The sequence below is a fragment of the Rhipicephalus microplus genome, chromosome 4 (genome assembly GCF_043290135.1).
Source record: "Rhipicephalus microplus isolate Deutch F79 chromosome 4, USDA_Rmic, whole genome shotgun sequence".
Taxonomy (NCBI): Eukaryota; Metazoa; Arthropoda; class Arachnida; order Ixodida; family Ixodidae; genus Rhipicephalus; species Rhipicephalus microplus.
In genome coordinates this window covers 221,894,612-221,917,720 of record NC_134703.1, presented here as the reverse complement: position 1 = coordinate 221,917,720, position 23,109 = coordinate 221,894,612, and the positions used below count along the sequence as shown (strand labels likewise).

Here is a 23,109-nt window from a genome sequence, read left to right as displayed (position 1 = left end):
TTTTTAAACCGGACGGCACGTGTCTGCTATAGTTATTCGATAGTGAAGACAGCCACCAATGGAAACCAGGGCCAAACAGTCGAGTTTAAACGGTGTTTTGCCGGAAATGAAACCAGCATATTATGCAACAAACGGCATTGTAAACTTTTTTTTTTATCTGGCCCGATGAGCGTTGAGTAGTGAACTTCCAGACCAACAATGTTCCCATGCGTCCGTTCATTTGACCATCATCACCAAACTCTCTCTGATGCCGCTGCGTGTAGTGAACAAAACGATAGGCAGGTAGTCTTTTTTTTCAAAAAAGTTGCGTATAAAGGAAAGCTGCGTTGCCCACAACACTTGTGTAGGGCCACGTTCGTACGCCTCTGAACTCTTATAAAAGACACTCTCGTGGTGAAAACTCGATGCCGAAGTGCCTCTAATTAACTTAATTTGTGCAAAAGACAGGGTTCTTGTTTCGAACAAAGGAGAGGACTACTCAAAGCTTAGCTTTATGGAGCCAGCCAATTCGGTAAGCGTTTTTCTCACTTGCTGCCGTGGCTAAGTAACATCGGAATTTATGCGTTGCTAGAGAAGTGTCAAATTTTTTCTATGTTTACTTGTTGTTTAGTTCACCTAACACACAGTTTCAGTTTTTCCCGCTTGCCTGTGTCGGCCTAAAATGAACATGTCTGTTCAACATCGATAATTCCTAGGCTTTAATGTGCCAACAAGATATCATTCTGAGGTACGCTGTCTGGTGCGTACCAAGATTGTGACCGCTAGGGGTTCTCCAATGCGCACAGATAATTTATTTCACGGGTGTTCTTTTTATATTTTGTCCCCATCTAAATGCAGCCATTGTGGTCGGAGATCCATCCCGCGCTATCAAGCATGAGACCGCGACACCACCGGTGTTATACTATCACAGTGGTCATGCTTGATTAACGTCCACGTCCCCGTACATACATTTACCGCCAAAAAGGAAGTGACGCCGCTGCCACTACTTATTCGTTTTTTTACTACAAGAGTGCGCAGTGTAGTATCGTCGCTGTACGGGTATATACGCCGGTACTACCATAGCTCAAAATCCCAACCAGAAAATGATCACGAGGGTGTTCATCAGTGCACAACACTGTCTCTTCAATGGCACATTCATAAATTCAGTCCGCTTTGCAGAGCTTCTCTCCGTTTTCAAGTGCAATTTATGTGAGAGAAGCCTTCGCACAGTTTTTTAAACAACAGTGCAGAATTACTGGCGCAATGGTTCTAGAGCTGTTCATTCCAAAATGAAGCACGGTAGCGCCACAAGTGCGTGCTCTCCCTGCAGTCGGTCGTCTTGGCGAAAATGGCTGAGTGCTGTCGCGACTCTCTGCCAAGTGCTGTTTTTTGGTGAGCCACTTATTTAGTCCTGGTCTCCTATGAAACCAAGACTTCGGATCAATGCAAGTCTCAAAAACCACGTGGAATTACGGAGGTTGATTTAATGCGAAAATAACCACATTGGAAACCACATCAGCAGATCTTTCATAGCATTTGGTGATACCATATTAAAATTTATACAGGAGTCTTGCAATAATCCACAAATGTCAGTGCTGAAATCAGGTTTGCATAGATTCTTTCATCTTGTGTTGTCTATCTGGTGGTCAGTCATCCTCTTGTGCAGTATTAGCTTATGTGTGCCCAAGAATAATCCAGAGTTGAAAGTTCGTGCGGTCGTGTGTCTTGTTGTCCTGTTATAAATTAATACAGCCATTGACTATAGCTGTAGACTAGTTCACCTGGCTTGAAACCTTGTAATTCATGTTTAGAAATCATGAAAGACCTTGTGTTTATTTGTCAAATAGCCAAACAAGCTTCTTTTAATAAATTTTCATTGAAACCGAGTTCTAAATATTTTGGCAGATTTTTGCGGAAGATTTTTTTTCACAATGACTGTTGAATTATTTTTTCATTTCTTTTCCTGATGGCCCTATGGCATTTGATCTGTATAGTTCATGATAACGTCTGCTGTTATTGTTTTTTTATTGTTTTAGCTTGCATATATGTTATACTGCAGTGCTTAGAACCTATTTTGAGGTGTTTATTTCTATTCACGTATGCAGGTGTTTGAAAAAGCTCAGCATTTTATCAAGACGTGGCTGTTGAAGTTGGCCGCGATGGAGGTTAGGAAAGGCACTTCACATGTGTTCATAGATTTGCAGCCTGATCGTTGCTGCCCCTCAGAGCAGAGATCTGCGACAGCCTGTGATGGTTGGTTTCCTGCTCAATCGCTGTTTGCAGGATCCTGGGAAGCCCACCGTCATTGCCTCATCTCCTGCTGCAGCCTCTAAATCGTCGCCCCACCTCTGCTGCCCTGACCAGACCTATGCCCATAGAGCCTTGCGGAACTCACCTCCTAGTTTGGGCTGCATTACTGAAGAGCAGTAACTTGAAAAGCTGAACTGAAAAATAAATTGTATGACTTGGTATAATTAAAAAAAAGTTAAAAAAATTGCGTTCTGGTATTCTTATGCATAGATTGCTTGTGTGCGGAATATTTACAGCGAGCAGTTATTTTAGTTAATGCTTTTCCAGCTAATACTTGATGGAACAGCCTATGTTACAATTTCTCGCAAAACCGAGGAAGAATGTGTGGAGAAACCTCGACAGTAATTAGACTTGTGCAGTCTTATGCTCTACATGTGGTGAGGGTAATAGCAAAGCAAGAAAAAGGCAAAAATGGACGATTTAGTGGAATCGTGTAGTGTTTCTACGCTAGTCATCCATTGGTCAGTCGACTTGAAGTATACTACACCATGAAGCTCGTACGGGGCTGCTATAAGCTGCTAGGGGAAGTTCTGGGGGCGTAATATAAAATTTACGTGCTAAGGAATGCCAGTAGTAAAAAGCCCATATTAAGAACGGTGGAATATTGGCAAACCACTGGTAGCCGATATTCGTCGTAAAGCAAATGCTGGCGTAATACGGGAATTTAATTGGCAACAAAGTGGCCCGAGAATGGTCCTATGCTGGATGCATGTTGGCAACTACGTCGGCGAAAAGACGGGCCTTCATTGGCATGTGTAGAGTGGGCCGGCGTCGGCTGGTTATTGGCAAATGCCACGGCAAAGCGTCAGCCCCAGATCGGCTTGAACATCGATCCTACATCGGTAGAAGTTGCACTTGGCCGAGATGCCAAACTTGGGCCAATATTGTGGCCGACGTTAGCCGATACGGGTCCAAGATTGGTCCAACGCCGGTGTGCTGCCTAAGTAGTTGTACCACAACTTCCAAAGTTACTCTCGAATTACAAGCATAATGTTTTATCTGATATACGAAATTTTTTAGGCCTTTGTTACAAATTTTCAAAGAACTTGTGGTATGTGCAGGGTATGAGTACCTGATTTATTGCTCAAAACACAGTAAGGTTATACATACTTCACCGTGTGCATGCCTATGCAATGCTCATGTTGCTTCTGAATTGTAAAATTAGACAGTGTACTTATCTAAAAACGTAAAAAATCTCGACTGCTTTTTCTGAAGCTGTAGGCATCGGACCATATAAAGATTGTCAAAAATAATATTCGCCAAGTGACCGTAGTGTATTGGCATGCACCAACATCACTGAAGTTACCTTGTTGGTACTTGCTTTGCACGGTAGGGTGCAAGGTTCGTGATATCATATCAAATATTATTTGACATCCTATGCATATTTATTTGCTTTTAGCATACACAGGCCAATAACGTTGTGGCCTCTTCGTTATCACAATGAAGCAGGCTACCCAATGTGTGATTATACTGCTTTACTAAAGTGCTTATTTGTGCCGCTTGGTACATCATGAACGAAGTAAAAAACAGCGCATAACACAGGACAAGGACAGAGACAGACAAAGTGCTGTACTTACAACCAAGCATTTATCCTATTCATGGGGGTATTTGTAGCACAGGAAACTTCAAACGGAGGGAAATTAGAAGAGTCGCTCGTAATTTTTGTTAAGCTTTTCTGCGTCTGAAAAAACTGTGACTAAGCAATTATTCAGTTGACAAACTCACAAATTCCCTGGTGAGGGGGGTTATCGAAGGTGCACAATACTTCGTCAATACAGAGATCAACGAGCATGTGAGATTTAAGAGCTGTTTTGCATTGACAAGAAAAGCGATATGTGTCACAAGACCAGTTGCGTTTACCTTGTTACCGGAACTGCTCCAGCCCATCTCAATGCTCCTTTAAAGCCGAGACGACTGAGTGCTCTAAAAACGTCTTAATAAACAGCCATTACGCACCTTTTTAGATGAGGTTCTTAGCCATAGCGTAAGTCCGAGATACCCACTGGATGAAGAAAAAGTACAAGGTGCAAAGTTTTTGTGTCAGTATTCCTTTATTTTATGTTTTATCTGCAGTGGCTGCAGATGCGCATACTGTTATGCATATGCAATGGTATTGCGATGTTTTGTGATAAAATTGTCATATGGTGCTTATTGCATGGAGTTCTCTTAGGAAACATATCACATGGTTATCATATATAACTACTGAAATGAAAATGTGTCCCTCTGGATGCACTCATGCATACATTTGGCTAGCTGGAAGAGAATTTATTGATCGCAGCCAACAACAATACTCACGCATGCTTAACTCTTTCATGACACATAGTCGACACTTACACCTAACAGCCCTTGCCTCTGTCTAAGACTTCTACCTTCACGTTTGTGCATGAGTGAGCCAAAAGGGCGAATTAAAATTCAGTTCTATGACATCACAAATAGGAAAAGCTCTGCAAGAACATTCTTTTTCTTGAAGTTATTCTGCAGCATGCCCTTTTTGAGGTTGCAAGCCACTGAATATGTTGCCCATACATTGCTAGCCATTCACTGCAGTTTGACAAGCGCTTCTTGCAGTCTTCACAACGATCACTAAAATGATTTTTTTGCACAGGTGCAGACAATTTTCGGCACGGTCTGTCGTTTTGTGTGAGTCAGACTGCCTAAAGCAAGTTTCTGGCAAGTTCAAGAGGACCAAGTACGAGAAAACTCTGCACCATTGTTCCAAGCATCAGCTGTGTTCACCCATGTTTACCCTGCTGATGCGCTGTGACCCACTAAAACTTGACGCTGCCTTCATATACGAAGTATTTCCATATTTTCTTCAGTTTGGCAGTAGTCTGTGCAGTCTTCATTGTGCTCGCCAAAATTATTTTTCCACGGGTGGGACTCTTATTTCTCACTCTATATTTGTATTACTGCATGCACTCCTGCCAAGCAATAGTACCAGTGTTTCCTGTGAATTGTTTGTCATGGCAAGCAGAAAGGATCTGTGTAAAGCACTTGAGGATTTCAAGCGCAATATTGATGGTGAACGTTGGTCTTTAAAGCGGTTTGGAACGAAGCCAGTGACTGTGTCAACGAGCTCTTTTTTAAAATAAAGGCTCTGCTTGAAGAGCCTGTCATATCATGAAAGAGTCCAAAAAAAAAAAACTTCCAGGTGAAAATAAGCAACTACAGATGAAAATTGAAGAATTTAAACTGAATTCAAGGGCGAACTATCTTGACATAAAAAGTGTCCCAGATGAGGGTTTGCCTTTTGACACTGTCCAAAATTTTTGTGTGGTAATGGAAGCACCATTACCTTTTGATAATATTGACACTCGTGACAGTAGGAACAAACAAGCCTGGTTTTAAGAACAGTTGTGCGTTTTGCCCGGTGTCGCAAAAGAAGTGTTGTTCTGGCTAAGGCCAAAAACACGTATGTCTACAATGGCTCTTGGTTTTAGATTTAGTGGTCCTATCCATGTCAACAAAATTTGACAAGACATGGTAAGCAGTTAGTGAGAGCACAAATTAAAAAAAACAAGAAGTAGGACGGAGGTCCGTTTAGATGCATGGGGAAAAATGTATAGCCACAAAATTAAAAACATCAGTAATTGAAATACTGGCTGCTTAGAAGATATGAACGAATGCTGTGTTGATGCCTTCACAGCCACACTTTTATTTAGCTTGCAATTTCTGTAAACTGCGACCGACATGGTAGAAGTTTGATATTTATATAGTGACATCTTCAACGCTCGAGCTTAAGGGCCACCAGCTATCATAAATGCATTACCCTTAAGTGCTCGTAGCATTAGAAGTAAGACTAGTAGCCTGTGTCTCTATTTCCTTGAGATTTTGGTAAAAGTGGATGCCATTCTTTTAACATATTGCTGGTTTTCTTTGTGAGATATAGCCCACCAAAATACCACGGTACAATCATGATGGCATTGCGTGGGCCGTGAAATGGGGAAGAGGATTAGCGCTGTACATCGAAAGTGAATTTGTGGCCGATGTCAATGAACGTCTATGTGTTTAGGCCTGTGTTGAGTGCCTAGTAGTAAGACTTAAGGGTGTTGTTTTTGCATCAATTGGCACGCCTCTATTAGGACATAGGAAGGATTTCTTTGAGTTTCTATAAACTACTACCTAATCTTCAATAATGCACAAAGCATTTCAGTAGTTGGTTATATCAACATCAATAAGCTAACGGTGACGCATTCAGTTAACATTTTGAATCTGTCCTTTGCACTTTATCCTGCACAAGCCTCATCACGTTACCTTTTTATATCGCTGAACATTTTCTGATATTTGTGCCACTGGCGTATCGTTCAACCACTGTTAATTGCTGATTCATTCCTTGATAACAGTGACCTCCTTCTGATTTTCGCAGTTATACCACAAGCCCGGCAAAGACAGACAAACCTTTCGAATTTGAGCTCTCACAAAATTAACTCCGTTTCACTGAAAAAATTTTACTGCGACGATGAAATGACATGGAACGGCATAACACTAAAAGTGATCCTGATTATGGGTTTCGTCTTTGTCTCAGCTAAAAAAACACTTTTTCTTGGTGTGTAATACTAGAAAAACCAAAAGGATACGTAAGCCTTAGATAACAACCAACTTTGCACAAAAAATAAAAACAAACTTTACCATCGATTTGTTTTGTCACTTGATGCTGTCTTGCTTGCAGAATTCAAACCACATTTCAATGACTTAAAGCGAAAATTTGTTAGTATCAATCTGTGTATATTAGCCAGAATTTACTCCAATCGACGAAAATTCCGAAAGAAAATGATTCCTCTAATACGGCTAAAGTAAACTGCCTAATTAACATTGCAGCTTTTGCTCCACATAGGACAGATGTAGAAACCCAAACAGACATGATCGAGTTTTTGTCCTCTGATGGTGGCGACTACAGACCTCTGAATCGTCGCAGTAGTTAGACTAGTGTGCTGCTTCTGACTCGTTCAGCACTGGTGAAGTCAATCACTACGAGGTTGATAAACAGTAAGCCACGATTTTTATTTGTAGGATTAGATATAACATCAGTGATGGCTTGGGTGAGCTGAGCGCCGTCCTGATTAAGCATGTTGCTCAGATCATTGCCGGCTCGCTATTATTAGTAGCTAACTAAATGCTAGAAACAAATACATTTCCCCTTGATCTTAAAGTTGCATGTGTGAAACCCATGTATAAAGGTGAAGTTGTTAGAGAAACGGCGAACCAACTGCTGATATTCATTCTGCCCATCTTGCCCAAGGTATCTTAAAATGTTAATAATGAATGGCTCATTAAAATTTTGACTAAATAGTGAAGGAATTTCGTAGTGTGGCTTGTAGAAAGAAAAATCTACCGAATTGGCTTATTGCTGTTCAAAAAAGAAATTAATTATCAAAAGAAAAAAGGAAATTTAATTATCGATTTAAGAAAAACAAACTGGGTGAATCACAGCATTGTTCGGTCGAAACTGCATGACTATGGGGCACATTGCGTCCCCATTGAACTCATGAAAATTTGTGCATCAGGAAGCAGTGTGAAAACATCAGCCACTCCGCATGTCGAGTTACTATTCTGAATTACAGGGTGCTCCAGGGGCAAGTGATAGGGCCTTTGATGTGTATAGTCTGCATCAATTATTTATAAGTTGAGACCGATTCACCTAAAGTTGTCATATGCTGTGATGACATTAAATGTTTTTAAGTGCGGAGCATGATTTGAGTACTGCAAGCACTTTTGGCTTCTATCTGCATATCCATCTATCTAGCCGCCCATGCCAGGGTGCTATCAACATCACCCCCTTAACGTTGGGTACATGAAAACTAGGACAGGAGGGTAAGACGGGTTCACAAATACAACGCACTAGCTTCGACACGAATGATGTCGCAGTCTGGTCGCATACGCCGTCGAACACTTTCCACAAAACAGTGGTACATACTGAGAGGTGGGTATGTGTCACTGTATGCGGGCATGTTCCACAGGCGATGGGTGTTTTATATATACCAGGAACGGCGAAAAAAAGCGGACGTAGGCAGCACAAACCTTTTAAATGCAAAAAATAAATTTAGGTGTCCCAGCAGGAATGAAACCCTGCTGGGAACCTGCTTGGCGTTGAAGTATTATATCACAGAGCCATGCTTGGCCTAGGATATGCTTTCCAAAGAGACCCTAATGTTCTTGTAACATCAACTATAGTTGCAGGACTGGCTATCAAATTTTATAACTATTACGTATGCACTCATGTGATACAGCCGTAACGCTGAAATAACGTGAATTGTTGTTAGGTGCTATTCTTTGAAGTATTTGTGTAGCAGTGTTGAGGGCTACCATCCTCGTGAGTCCCAACGCAAACACCAGTGCTTCATACGAGCTTACAACTTTTAGTGTGGTTAATATTGATGTTTCTGTTGGCTTTGTTACACAACTGTAAAGAACTGGTAATATTGTCACGAGTGTAACATCTACCCATAACAATATAAAATATATGTAGCGATTTCATGTATGTATGTGTGGGAGTTTGTACAGTACATATATTGTGCGCCACTTCGTAACATATCACTCAATAAAAAGGTTGCATCCTTATGCTTTGCATAACACCGATTCCCAAAATATGTGAGATATGCCACATTTTAGCATCAACTTTGTAACTTTAATGCTATTACAAAAAACATTTAGTTGAACATGAACACTCGCTGGACTCGCACTTTTAAAGTTTGAGGTATTTGGAAAACTAAATATATTCATGACTACAGCATACCTAAGAGGCAAACACTAGTACCTTATACATGACACATTACAGTAGAGCTAGACTAGAATAGTGCGTATTGACAATTTACAATTCATTAAAAATTTTAAATAATTTCAGTTCCTCATTCAGTGTGTTCAAATCGAGTGTGTGCAATTACTTGAATATCTTTTTTGCTCAAACCTAACTATTGTTTCACGTGTGCATCATGCTGAATCATTGATGGATCGTTCTCTGTATATTGTCACTTTTATATTTTTTTCTACTATGCCTTTTTTGTGTGTGTGTGAAATCTGTTGTATGTGCTGCCCTCTGTAGGCCTCCAGGTGCTGTCAAGTTGTTTACACAGCTTTTTGCCTGGAATATTCTAAACAAGAGTGGTTCGGGTTAGAAACAAAGCGGATTTTGATGCTGACTTCTATTCACGCAGAACTAAGAACACTCCAGCATGACGGAGCATATTGTATCTTTAATACTCTTTCTTGAGAAACTTTTAGTGAATATTTCTGTCATAATTTAGGCTCCCGGGTACGGAAGGGCTGTAAAGAAGGCGCACCATGACCGCACTTCTGTCGAAGCAACCAAAGTCACCTGGGCAGCTGAAGATGGATTGTGAAACCAAAAGTAAACAGCTGTCATTTTGTAATGTGCTAGTGTTTGAGTGATCACAATATGGTAATCTAACATCACTTGCATTACCTTGCCAATTTTTGTGATTTTGTAATGCACAAGTTCAGAAAGACACAAAAATATAAAAGGAGAGCTGTAACTGAGTCTTCGGCAAGTTTTTAGTCATAGTTTTTAGCATGATCACAATAGCATGTTATGATGCACACATGTTTTACCACACATTTACTTTCCTATCCATTTCCTTTTTAAATTGTGTGTGCACTGGAAACTGCATCAATATGAACCTTTTGGACTTCTGAAGCCTCTAACTTAAAGTTTTATTATTCTGAATAATTTATTCGTTACCTACAATGCAAGGGGAGAAGACATAGTGTTAGGAGTTAAAAAAGATGTCCAGTCATGAAAAATTAAGAAAACAAAAGATTTATTGTCGCTCACACTGATCTCACCGTTGCAGTAGGTGCTGTAGGTCGTAGCTGATGTTTACTATTGTCAATGTTTTTAGGGTTGTATGCTATGACCCATAAATATGTATGTGACTGTTTGCATCATGTTACTTTAAATTCCGTAAATTTATTTTGGTGCCAAATATTTTGCACTCTCAGAAGCATGAAAGCTCACCTGTGCCACACATACTTTAAAAGGGCGCAATGTGGCCAGGTTCTGATTTAGTGCATTTTATCTGTATGTCTCTTAAAGTGAATATAAGGGTGTTTAAATTATCACATGTATTCAAACTTTCCAAATTTTAACTTGCAGGCATGTATGTCTGTATGGTGACCGAGAATCCATCAATTGGACATGCATGTGTGTAGAATGGGGCCTTGCATAGAAGTCGTTCTTTATGAGCCACAAATGGGTAGCATAGGTCATATATGCACTCTGGGATCAGTTTCAAGAATATTGAAATGCACTTACATATTTATTTATTTTAGCTTGTTTGAAAGTATATATTTATACATTGTCTGCTTTCACCTTGAACATTGCACCACGCAGTCGGGACTCCGCTGAGCGCTTCTGAGGGCGCTTCGGTAACTAGTGCACAAATATATTGACAGCTATACCTTCACTTTGTTGACTACTAGAGAACGGTGGCTTCGCCAAATCACACTTCCTTTGTGGTGAACCTAATTTTTCTCTTGCAGCAGTGCATGTTTATCGAAAATTCAGCACTGTTCTCAAGAAATGCACTAAGAGCACCTTGCTCTATTCAGAGCAGCACAAAAACAAAAAAAACCCGTGGAGCAACACCTGGATGATAAAAGACACATTTTCGGCACTTCCTGACATCTGTGCCAGATTCTCTATTTGCCTACCCATAAAAAGAGCTAAAGGGTGAAGCCAACTTATAAGCAGCTGCACTGCAGACCCATGGTGTTCAAGAAAATGATGTCAGAAGCCCCACCTGGAGCTGTCACTGCTCATCAGTGCATGTTTCATAGGTGCCTGCGAGATACATCTCGTCGAGGGCCGGCTGCATGGTGCAAATGTTCAAGGTATAATGGAGGAGATTGTACATCTGATATAAACAAACTGTATGGGGCCTGTCACACAGCATGGTCTACAGAGTATAGAGCACTCTGAATTACTAGCGATCTCCAGCATGAATCCTATATTTGACCCGCTGGTACGTCAGATAGGAGCACCCTTTCAGCACCCATTTGAAGAAGTATTCTGGCTTGATAGCACTCTTTTTCAAAAGATGAACTCAATAAACCCTACAATAATTTTTGCTGCGCACTCTTTCTTTGAAGGTGCTGAGCTTTGCACCTATTTTTAGCACCCTTTCTCAACACCCCGTAGGGAGTACCGGGTGCTCATCTGCCAACAAGCTCATTTACACCCTTATGGGTGAAATTGATTTAATATGTAGGCCTCGACGCGCCAAACAAGCACGCCTAGCGTCGAATTGAGAAGTCCTGAAAAATGGTGAAAATACCATTCACCAGCACTAACTTGGTATCAGCTTGGTACTCTGGAAAAACTGCGTTCATTGATGGAAAACGCGCTGAAGATTACATGCGTTTCTGATCGAAAATATATACAGTAGTGGGAGCGGTTCATTGCGCGTCCACACTTGTCAGCGCGTAGATGCTGTTGTTGGCGATGTGGCTTAACAAAAACAACCGTGTAAGATATGTTGAATAAATTGTTTTTACGTATAAAAACGTGCCAAATGTGGGCATTAGTTATTTTGTAAACATTATTCCATTTGATTAGGGACAACTGTTGTTTTCCCCACGTGCGTCTTCTGGTGTTTTTTGAGAGCACTAGAGTGCTATGTAGTCGCGACGTACTTCCTGATGCCAGATTTCACGGAGTGTCCACTCTTTTTTCGTGTTCTATAATCGTGGCGCCAAGTTCATTTAGTAAGTTTAAAGCGTGTAACACGTGTTGTTTTTGTACGTAGAAAACGCTCGTTCAAAGATGCGTTTGTTTTATTATTTTCATCTCAACCCAATTCTTTCCCAAGTTACTTCCAGCGATGAACATGCCCATCTAGGAATGATATTGAACTTTCTTTGTTTTTGGGGGACATCCTGTTCTCGTTTCCAGGGTGACTACATTCAGGGCGAAAAATGTTCACCTCACATAGGGGCCAAGACAAAAGGCCTGTCCCATCGCAGGAGAACCTTCTTTGCTCTCCTTCTGTATTATAATTATCCGACCAATTATGTCTCTCTAATAAGAGAGGAATGGTATGTTCTCGTTTAGTCTCCACAATGTTCTAGAAATTGAGCACCTATTGGACCAAAGAAAAAAGTCTCGAGTCATTTGTTCAGGCTGTCCTCCGATTAACCGTACCTCTGACTCAGATTCCTGCGTTCCATTGCTCTAAGACACATTTTCTCTCCTTTGAATTGAACAAAATCTTCTGCGAAGGCACCACGGTGAACCGACCATGCTCTCTTCCAAATCCTTACTTTTTATTTTTTATTGCCCCCCCCCGCCGATAACATGATGTGGGTGCCACTAAATCCACATCAGTATTCTACCAGTACTAAGCTCAACAATATAATACAGAGGTTTTCTGTACAACACCATGCGAAAATTTTATTAGTGTTTTCATAACTTCACCTGTAGCAAATCACTGCCATCAAATACAGCATGTATCTTTTTAAAACATTCTGTAAAGACTTTTATCAAACATTTAATCATTTAAAATAAGCATTTGACTTGTAATTCAGAGCAGAAAGAAACCCGCAGGCTATGCATGGGAGAGGACTTTCGAGAGCTGAATATGAAGAATGTTTTTCTTTTCGATTTTAATAAAATAATTTTTGTTCTTTTTACAATGATAGTAGAATAAAGTGGTCACATATGTCAAGTGAAAAAAAGAATAAAGGAACAAAGAACCAAACAAAAAGTAATATAGTTTAATCAAAATGTGATAGAAAAACTAAAATGAATAATCAATAAAAATTTTTATCTCAGTTTGTGCATACAAACTAAAGATGGCGAGAAAAAAAGCAGCGAATTTTACGCCGCTGGACGAGCCTGGCTATCCTTCCATGTCAGCAGCAGGGCACTAAGCAGAAACAACCACTGTACAAATAGTTCTAGTAAGAATCCTTGAAGAATGACAAGAAGAACTATGTGTCATATTTCATAATGGTAATTTCAATGTAAAACAATAACATAGATTGATACATTATATAGAGACATGAAAACATTTGATATTACAGTGACATATATTGCCGAATATAGTTCTGGCGAAGGGCAGAAAGAAACATAGTATTTAGGCAATCATAAAATGATGTGTTCAAGAACTTTGGCAGAGTATACCACAGCATAGAAAAACCATAATTTTTCTACACTTTCGCAATACTTAACTACTTTGTACTCTTGTATCAATTGATGAGTGGCAAAGCGTAAGGGAAACAATTTTAGATAAAATGGAGTAATTGTTCTTGTGATTGCTTTATCAAAACCTCTAAATCAGTAGTCGAATAGTTTGTTTACAGGTACAATATTATATTGTAGGAAGATATGTTTGGTTTTGTGGAAGATATACTTGCGCGGAGTATTTTCTTCTGTGGGGTTTGTATTTATGGTATGTTTGACAACGTTGTATTGCCCCAAACTAGCAGGCAATAGCTTATGTGGGAATGAAAAATGCATAGTACAAAGTATGTTTTGTTTTGGTTTTAAAAGTATATCTGTTACGAGAAGTGATTCCGATGATCCGGAGAGTGTTGAGGAAAGATGATTAGCATGTGCATCCCATGACACTGCATTTCTGAGTGTTATTCCTAATGATTTAAAGGTGCCCACGTGCTTTATCGCAGTATTGCCTAGGTATAAGCAGGGCGGTAGAAACACTTGTTTTCCTTTAGGTAGGAAAAGTACTGCTCTCGTTTTCTGTTTGTTTATTTTCGAAGAGTTAACTGATTACCACACAGCAAGTGATGAAAACACGTCGTTTGCAATTTGTTCCAAGTGTCATACATCATTAGAGGGAAAAAATACGCTCGTGTCGTCTGCGTATATAAAGAATTTCACAAGAAAGCTGACGTTATGAATATCATTTATATATACATTATTTAGCAGCAGCCCGAAAATGCTACTGTGAAGGGACTCCATTCGGAATAATTAGAGCAGGTGAGGCGTAATAGTTAATGACTACATATTCAGACCATGAGCCCAGGTATGACTTTAACAGGTTAAGGGCGTGTCGACGTACACCGTAGTACTCTCATTTTGCAAAAAGATTATTATGACTTAGGCAGTGGAAGGCCTATGCTGAAATTAACAAAAATACCAAGAGTTAAGAGCTGTGTCTCAAAATTTGTAAATATATAACCTTTTCGAAGAAGTAGCGCATGCTTCGTAGGTGTGTTTTGCTAAAAGCCTCAATGACTATTAGTTATTGCGGAGTGTTTAATAAAAAAGTCGTTAATACGAACGCGGTTACGTTAATCAAGCCCCTTAAAGAAACACGGAAGAATAGACACGGCCCTGTATCTTCCTAAAATGTTCGCTTATCCTTTTTTTTATAAATCACGGTCACCCTGCAGGGTGAGCTAGTTGCATATCAGCTAGAAAATGAGCTGATGTAAGTGCGGTGCTACAATTGTATGTTAGACAAGGCGTAAATATATCCAGAACATACTTCACTGCAAGTTCTTTAGGGCGCGAACTTAGGAAAAAAAGACAGGGTAGACAGAAAAAGCGCTGGCTGGGCTTTGAGGCCATCGAGAACCCGTCACACGTGCTTTGATACTGATGCATCGACTAGGCTTGTATTTTATCTTCATGTTCTGCAAACAGTGCTTTTTTCTGTCTACCCTGTACCTTTTTTTTTCAAGTTCACACACTGAAATAACTTGCAAATATCACTACGCATCAACTAGCCTAAGCTTCCACCATTGTGAGCTATACTTCACTGGCCCACTTTGAGTATTGGGCGTATCAAGACTACACACTAAACCAATTCTGACCCTTAAGGGTGTAAATGAGCTTGTCGCCAGACGAACACCCTTTGCTCCCTATTGGGTGTTCAAAAAAGGGTGCTAAGAAAGGGTGCAGAGCTCAGCACCCTTAAGGAAAGGGTGCAGAGCAAAAATTTTGAAGGGTGTAATGAGTGCACCCTTTAAAAAGAGGTGCTGTGATGTCATAACACCCTTTCAAATGGGTGCTGGAAGGGTGCTCCACATCGACGTACCAGTGGGCCAAATCTAGGGTTGACGCTGGAGATGGCTAAAAATGCAGATTGCTGTATACTCTGTAGACCATGCTGAGTGACAGCCCACATACAGTTTGTTAGTACTTGAACACATGTACTAAGTCGTCCATTCCACCCTGAACACGTGCACCATGCACGCGGCCGGCCCTCCACAGAGTGCCTTCCGCAGGCGCTTATGAAACTAGCACTGAAACACAGTGACAGCTCTAGGTGGGGCTTTTGCATCATCGTCTTTTAAAACACAGTGTCTCTGCAGTGAAGCTACTGGTAAGTTGGCTCCAGTGTTTTGCTTTCTCTATGTGTAGGCAAATAGAGAATCCGGCACTGTTATCGAGAAGTGCTGCAATTGTGCCTTACCCTGTCCACGTGCTGTTCATGTTTTCGTTTTTGGCTGCTCTGGATAGAAGAAGCTGCACTTCTAAAGAACAGTGTCAAATTTTAGATAAGCTGGTACTGTTGCAAGAGCAAAGTTAGCTTCACCACAAAGGAAGTGTGATTTGGCGAAACCAAGTTATCCAGCAGTCAACAAAGTGGAGGCCCACTTACAGCTGTCTGTACGTTTGTGTACTAGTTACCAAAGTGCCCTCGAGAAGCGCTCGGCAGAGTGCCGGATGCATGGTGCAATGTTCAAGGTGGAAGTAGACAATATGTAAATATATACCTTAAAGCAAGCTATATTGAATAAATATGTGTGTTTTAATAATCATGAAATTGATCCCAGAGTGCGTATATGGCCTGTGCTACCCATTTTTGGTCCAGAATGAATGTAATCTATTCAAGGCCCCTTGCTGCACACATGCATGCACAATTTATGGATGCTTGGTCATCATACAAACATGCATGCCTGTAAATTAAAAATTCACAAGTTTCGAATACTGGTGATTATTTCAAATGCCATATACTCACTTTGAAAGACACACAGATAATATGCACTAAATACAGAACCTTACCACATTGCGCTCTTTTAAATTATGTGTAGCAGACGTGAGCTTTTATGCATGTGAGAATGCAAGATATTAGGCCCCAACAAAAATTTATGACAAATAAATTAACATGATGCCAATAGTCACTATTTTATTGTACATAGCATACAACCGAAAAAGATTGACAATAGTAAACATGAGCTATGACCTTCTGCATCGATTGTAATGGTGAGATCTTTGTGAGTGAGGATCAATCTTCTGTTTTTTCAAATCTTTTTTCTTACGAGTAGACATCTTTTTTGTGACGAGACTTCTTTTTTAACTTTTAGCATTCTGACTTCCCTCCTTGCATAGTAGGTAACAAATAAATTATTTAGAACAACAAAATATAAGTTAGAGGCACCAGCAGTCCAAAGGCGCTTATTGAGGGTGTTGCCGGTGCCCACAAAATTGAAAAAGAAAATAGATAGGAGAGTAGGTGTGTGGTAAAACATGTGGGCTTATATAACATGCTTTGGTCATCATGCTAAAAGCTTTGACTACAAACTTGCTCAAGGCCTATTTACAGCTCTCCTTTTATATATGTGTGTGTGTTTCTAAACTTGTGTGTTACAAAATCACAAATATTGGCAAAGTAATGCAAGTGGTGTTGGATTAATATAATGTGATCATTCAAACACTTGCACAATCCATCTTCAGCTGCCCAGGCGACCTTGGTTCCTTTTACAAAAGTGTGGTCAGGGCGCTCCTTCTCTACTGCACATCCGCACCCGGAAGCCTAAAATAAAGACAGAAGTAATCACTAAGAGTTTCACAAGACAGACTGTCCAAGATACAATATGCGTTGTCATGCTGGAGTGTTCTTAGTTCGATGTGAGTAGAAGTCAGCATCAAAATTTGCTTTGTTTTCAACGGAAAACATGCTTGTTGGAGGTCCCCCAGGCAAAAAACTGTGTAAACAACTTGACAGTACCTATGGGCCTACAGAGGGTAGCACGTACAACAGATTTCACATAAACAAACAGCATAGTAGAAAGGAAATTTATACACAAGAAACATCTGAGCAATGATTCAGCATGATGCACACGTGAAACATGAGTTAGGTTTGAGTAAAAAAGCTATTCATCAAGTGATTGCGCACATCCGATTTGAACAAATCGAATAAGACACTGAAGTAAATTAGGGTTTTTAAAGAATTGTAAAGTGCCAATAAGCAATATTCTAGTCTAGCTCTACAATAGTGTGTCATGTATGTAGTACTAGTATTTGCCTGTTAGGTATGCTGTAGTCATGAACATATTCAGTTTTCCTAATACCTAAAACTTATTATGTTGCAGTCCAGCTGTTCATGTTCAATGAATAATTGTTTATGATAGCATTTAAATTACAAAATTGATGCTAAAAATTTGGCAGACCCCACATACTTTGGTAATCGATGTTATGCGAAACATGCATATTTTAATTTTTTTATTGAGCGATCTTATGAAGTGGAGCTCAATATAAGTACAAATTCTCGCACACACATACGTTAAACAGCCTCATATGTTTCATTTGTTATGGGGAGATGTCACACCTTTGACAACATTAGCAGTTATTTGCTGTTTCGTAACGATGCCAACAGAAACATGGATATTAGCCACACTAGAAGTGGTAGGCTGGTATGAAGCACTGGTGTTTGCGCTGGCACTCGCGCCGATGGTAGCCCTCAACACTGCTACACAAATACTTCACAGGATGGTGCCTGACTACAATTGACTTTGACTCGACCTCACTGCTGCATCATAGGAGTGCACATGTAATAGTTATAAAATTTGATAGCCAGTACTGCAACGGCAGTTGATGTTACACAAACATTTGAGGCTATTTGGAAAGTATAACCGAGGCCGGGCATGGCTCTGTGGTAGAATACTTAATTACCAAGCAGAATACTAGGTTTGGATTCCTGCTAGGACACTTGACTTTATTCTTTGCATTCATTTGGTCAATGCTGCCTATGTCAGCTTTTTAACATGATAGCGTTGAAGAGCTCGTGTCGCAGAAAACCCGCCGCCGGCATCTGCCCCGTTGGTTGTGAGCGAAAAATCGACTGTGCATCTGTGACCGAAAAATCAAGTTACCTAGTTTCCAGAAACTCAAAATTCCTACTTATGACCTAATGCAGGCGCGCTAATTGCTGCAAAAGAAAACTCCCAAGTTGACTACTAGACACTCAACACAGGGCTTAACACACGGAAGTCTATTGACATCGGCCAAAAATTAACGTTAGATGTACAGTGCTATTCCATTTCCCCATTTCATGAACTACACAATGCCATGATAATTGTACCCTGGTATTTTTGGTGGGCTATATCGCACAAAAAATACAAGGGTTATGTCAAAAGAATGGCATCAAATTTTACCGGCATGTCATCAAAATAGAGACACAGGCTACTAGTCTTATTTATAATGCTAAGAGCATTTAAGGTAAAGGCATTGAAGATAGCTGGTGGCCTTTTTCACTATCTAGGTATCAATTTTTCACTATCTAGGTATCAAAATTCTGCCATGTCAGTCATAGTTTACTGACATTGCAAGCTCAAGAAAAGTGTGGCTCTGAAGGCATCAACACAGCATTTTGCCAGAACTTTTAAGAAGGCAGTCTTTAAAATTGCTAATGTTTCCAATTTTTTTTGCTATAAATTTCGTGCTTTGCATTCAAATGTACCTCCATCCAACTTGTTTTTTTGCATTCGTGCTCTCACTAACTGCTTACCTTGTCTTGTCAAGTGTTCGTTGACATAAATAGGACTACTTGATCTAAAAGGAAAGGCCACTGTAGACAGACGTAAGTTTTTTGTGTTATCCAGAACATTTCATTTGTAACATCGTTCATAATGCACTATTATTTTTTTTCAAACTAGGCTTGTTTGTTCCTACTCTGTCTGCAGTGTGAATATCATCACGAGTAATGGTTTTTCCATCATCGCCCAAAAATTTCGGACAGCGTCAAAAGCAAACCCTCATCTGAGACGCCTTTGATGTCGGATAGTTCAACCTTGAATACAGTGTAAATTCTTCAATTTTCATCTGAAGTTGCTTATTTTCACCTGGAAGTTTTTTGTGCCTGTTTCAAGGTGCGACAGGCTTTTCATGCAAAGCCTTTATTTCTAAAGAGAGCGCGTTGACACTGTCACCACCTTCATTCCACACTTCTTGAAGGACCAAAGTTCAGTATGAATTTTGTGCTTGAAATCCTCTGTTTACCATGACAAACAATTCACAGGAAACATTGGTACTCTTGCTTGGCAGGAGTGCATGCAGTAATACTAACACAATTAAAGCAGGAAATAAGTGTCTCACCTGTGCAAAAATTATTTTGGCAAGCACTGTGAAGACCACACACACTGCTGCCAAACTGAGGAGAATATGAAGAGCACTTCATATAAGTAGGCAGCGTCCAGTAGCTTGGTGAGGCACAGCGCATAAGCAGGTTGAACAGAGCTGATGCTTGAAACAATGGTTCAGAGTTCGCTGGTGCTTGGGCTCCTTGACCGTGTCAGGAAATTTCCATGAGCAGCCTCACTCAAATGAAATGACAGACCGTGCCGAAGAATTTCTGCACCAGTGCAAAAAATTATTTTAGTGAGGTTTGTCTAGACTGCATGCGCTGCTTGCCGAATTGCAGTGAATGGCTAGAAACGCATGGCCAACATATTTAGTGGCACGCAACAGAGAAATACAAAAAGGGCATGCTGCAGTGTAAATACAACGAAAAACATGCTGCTGCAGAGCTTTTCATGTCGATGTCATACATGTGAATTTTCGTTCACCTTTATAGCTCACTCGTGCACGAAGATGAAGTTAGAACTTTTAGATGAAGACCCCTTTTAGCTGTATCGACTGCACGTAATTAAGAGATAAGCATGCGTGAGTAATGCTGTTGCCTGCAATCGATAAATTCTTTTCTTGAAGCTGACCAAATATATGCACGAGTGCATCCATAGAGGCACATTTGCATTTCTGTAGTTATGATACCCATGTGATGTGTTTCTTAAGTAAATGCCATGCAATATGCACCATATGAATATTTTATTCCGTAAAATTGCAATACCACTACATATACATGTCCATATGCGCATATGCATCCACTTCAGATAAAGCATAAAATAATGCAATACTGACACATGAATTTTTTACCAAGGTAGTGGAGAGCTCCAGAAATTTCGACCACCTGGAATTCTTTAACGTGCACACAAATCCGAGAACACAGGCCTACAGCATTTTCACCTTTATCGAAAAAGCAGCCAGCAAGGCCGGAATATCATCCTGCGACGTTCGGGTTAGAAACCGAGTACCTTAGCGACCAGACCACTCCGACAGGACTTCAATCTCCCTGTTCCCCCGTGTAGGGTGATAGACCGTCTTTGCTGGTCTGGCTAACCTCCCTGCCTTTCCTTCTCTACCATTTATTCTCATGAGTTCAACGAATAAAGCTTCCTTCAAACAGCTAATATTCGGACGTTTATAATTTGCCTGAAATTGAGCTCACTAAATGAATATTGTGTGCTGCTTCATAGTGATCATTGATCTAAATTGTTCTGGTTGGCTAAAAAGGCACTACTCCTCACTTCTAATCAAACAGCACAAGCTGTCTAATGACCATAGGGGAGGAAAAGTGGAAACGCTAAGACAAAACATCAATCTTGAACCCCATGCCATCACAATGAAGCAGGCAATCTTCTGCAATATTGACCGGCAACCAGGATCTCAGACACTGCAGATAGCTACATAACGTAATGGTTTCCCAACATGACGTAAAGGCAGCAGAATCACATATTGCCTAACCTGCTTCATTATGATAACGATGAGACAATAACGTTATTGGCCTCTGTATGCTAATAACAATTTACCTTGCATATCATGTGACATTAACATTCAATATGACGTCATGAATCTTGCATCCTACCATGTGGTCTAAGTACTAACAAGGCGGTTTTAGTGACGTCGGTGCAAGGCAATAAACAACAATCACTTGGTGAACATTATTTTTGATATTATTCAATTGGTCTGATGCGTACATCTTCAAAAAACGGCAGTTTAGATTTGTTCATTCTTAGATAAATACAATATACAAGTTACAAATACAATATACAAATACAAGTTTGCATGTCAGCAGCAACATATGCACGCGTACTGTGATGTATAACCTTATTGTGTTTTGAGCAATAAATTAGGCATTCATACACTGCACATATCACAGGTCACTTGTAAATCTGCAGCGAGGTCATAAAGAATTTATGATATCAGGTAAAGCATTACACTTGTATTCGAAAGTGTCATCGGAAGTTTTGGTATAACTTAGTTTTAGAATGTTTGTAGACGTATAGATATTCGGCAAAGTTTTAACTCTAAAGCGGGCTGCAGCGCCCACAATTCTTTTACAAACCAGAAGAATGCAATGATATGTGAGCAGGGGGGAACAAGCAGTACCACCAAAATTGCACTCGAACGAGTGAACTACTGCTCAACCGAGCGCTTGCACAGCTAAGGTACGTATATTCGGCCACTCATAGAGAAAATGTATTGACCCAGGCGTATTTGCACGCTTTGAGAACCGCACCTACAGCACGCTGTGTCAAGTTTACGCACACTTAATTAAGCTGAATATCATGGTAATTTAATGTTATACGTGCCCGGTGGATGCAAACACATTTGGTCACACAGGAAAACACATCTACCTTATAGTAGTCACACACATTTAATGATCATGTAGTTGTTGAAAAGAGGACGAGTAACATATAAAACTTTCTTCATATACTTCTTTGGCACAGAAAACGAACAAGGCCGCGTAAATACCAACGCGGACACCACGTTATTCTTCTCCATTCTTCTAAATTAAATACGGAAAGATCTAATTCAACGCGAATCACCGGAATACTCCAACGCACGCGACACACAGACGACGCTTACGGCTTCCATGCGCCGTCCCCGAACGGCGTCCGACGGCATTGCAAAAATATAAAGATTCATAGCGTGAAGAGCATCGCCCGCCGACTTACAGCATCACAGCGCACATTGCTTTAACCTCCTTCCTCACAGAAAAAATTCATCCGCGCGTAACGTCCCTGAGCTTAGACTTGAGCCTAATGAAATCAGGCACGCCAGCAGGCTCGCTACGTTAATAAAAACTCACTTATCGTCTACCAGCTAGAAAAACCTTAGTTCACAACGTTATTATACTATGGCGCTTTCGGTTTTAACCGCGGGAGGAGCATAACAGCCTGGATCGGGCACGCCGCCGCGGCCTGGCCGGAGAAGCAAAAAACAAAGCGTCGACAGCAGAAACATCCACCTACCTTTTTAGTTTGGCGAGCGCTCGACGGTACAAAGCAGCCGGTCCTCTCTTGAGTATAGTGCATCTTCGTAACAAGCAGCACCGACAGAACACGAAAGACAGCGCAAGCACACTTTGAACAACTTAAAAAATCGACTTTAAACGCTCGGCACACGGCCGTTGCGGCCTCCAGGAAGATACCGCCATTTTTGTCCTGCTGACGCCACCGATCCGCATTTGCGCACATAACTTTTTATATGATGAGTAAATAGATTATTTCTGCTTAAATTTTAAGTAAAAAATAGTGAAGGTAGAAGATACGCTAGTGCGTATTGCATAGAATATTTTTTTACCTTTGAAAATGACAAAATCACATTACGCGTAATTGCGCAAAATTTGAAATGTGAAAGAGCGCGCGAAATTTGAAACGTTTGCTTGCTTGTGTATTTCTTATACCGATACCTTGTTAACATCTGTACATTGGTTGAGTGGTTAAGCTGGCTGTTAAAAACAGTGTCAAAGCGGTTGTATATTAGTACAAAGTACA

The 23,109-nt window shown here is 40.4% G+C and overlaps 1 protein-coding gene across 3 annotated transcripts in view; it reads right to left on the bottom strand.

The window, feature by feature from the left end:
* LOC142814763 (uncharacterized) overlaps positions 1-22,768 on the bottom strand; it is an 88,332-nt gene extending 65,564 nt beyond the window's left edge. For 2 of the 3 annotated variants that reach the window (XR_012895084.1, XM_075894012.1), the window contains exons 1-3: positions 22,585-22,768; positions 19,589-19,844; positions 4,246-4,291 (exon numbers count right to left, since the gene is read on the bottom strand). The gene's annotated coding sequence lies outside the window, so the exon portion shown is untranslated. Of the gene's footprint in view, positions 1-4,245; positions 4,292-9,442; positions 17,028-19,588; positions 19,845-22,584 lie in introns of those variants that run through there. The other variant, XR_012895085.1, reaches the window with a different exon arrangement.
* Between the last annotated feature and the right edge of the window lie 341 nt (positions 22,769-23,109).